At 39.9% G+C, this 1,168-nt stretch overlaps 1 non-coding gene across 1 annotated transcript; it reads left to right on the forward strand.

The window, feature by feature from the left end:
* Positions 1-226: 226 nt before the first annotated feature.
* LOC141634656 (small nucleolar RNA R71) lies at positions 227-333 on the forward strand. Its single transcript, XR_012539382.1, has one exon. It is a non-coding gene; the product is annotated as a small nucleolar RNA R71 (small nucleolar RNA).
* The last annotated feature ends 835 nt before the right edge of the window (positions 334-1,168 follow it).

Below are 1,168 nucleotides of genomic sequence, written 5' to 3' on the forward strand. Positions count from 1 at the left end.
AAGTTGAGCACCCAATTGAGTAATAGAGTCCACTTCAAGCTTTCTTCCTCTAGTAGCCTTGCGAGGTCTACTATATTGTGAATTATGGACCGCCATCTCCTCAATTTTGTTCCAAGTTTGATTGCCGTCAACTTCGGTGAACATTACATTTGATCCCATGTTGAGAATGTTTCTTGAGTCTTCATAAAGACCGTTCCAAAATTGTTGTACCAAGAACCACTCGCTAAGTCCATGGTGAGGACATAAGCGACAAATTCCCTTGAATCGCTCCTAAGCTTCATACAAAGATTCTTCATCTCTTTGCTTAAAGCCTGTAATTTGAGATCTTAGCATGTTAGTCTTTTCCGGTGGATAGAACTTTTTGTAGAAAGCTAGAGCCAATTTCTTAAAAGAATCAATTCCGAGAGTAGCCTTATCAAGGCCTTTCAACCATTGTTTCGCGGTGCCAATTAGAGAAAAAGGAAATAAGACCCATCGAATTTGGTCTTGAGTTACACAGGTTTGAGATATCGCATCACAATAGTCACAAAAAGTCTCCATGTGAGAGTGAGGGTCTTCACTAGGCATCCCCCCATATTGGCTTCTTTCGACTAATTGGATAAATGCGGATTTGGCAATGAAATTTCCGGTTAAGTGTTGTGGTGTGGGAGTACCATTGGGTAGGTTCTCCTTGGTTGGTACGGAATGTGATGAAAATTTAGGCATTGTGGGTTGATTTTGTGTTGGGTTCTCCTCACCTTCTCTTGCGAAAGGGTTGATGAACTCAATAGTGTTTGGTTGAATATCTACAATCTCACCAATACCTCACAAAGTTCTCCTAGCAAGTCTTCTATTGGTTGTCAAAGTCCTTTCAATTTCGTGATCAAAGGGTAACAAGTTACCTTGTGATCTTCTAGACATGCAAAATATCAAACAACTCGAAAATAATTAGAACAAACCTTGAGGAGTTTTACTTCCTTAAGGCAAAGAAAGACACAACTAATAACAATATAATAAAATCTAATTCAAGTTAACACCGTCCCCGGCAACGGCGCCATTTTTGGTCGGACTCTCGAGGAGATTTAGTTTTCGGTACTTGTCGTTAGGAGCACCTAGACCAAAACACAATTTATAACTTCACAAACAACTCTAGAATTAGTAAAGAGGCAAGTAAAGGTCGGATCCCAAG

The sequence above is a fragment of the Silene latifolia genome, chromosome Y (assembly GCF_048544455.1).
Source record: "Silene latifolia isolate original U9 population chromosome Y, ASM4854445v1, whole genome shotgun sequence".
In the NCBI taxonomy this organism is placed as follows: domain Eukaryota; kingdom Viridiplantae; phylum Streptophyta; class Magnoliopsida; order Caryophyllales; family Caryophyllaceae; genus Silene; species Silene latifolia.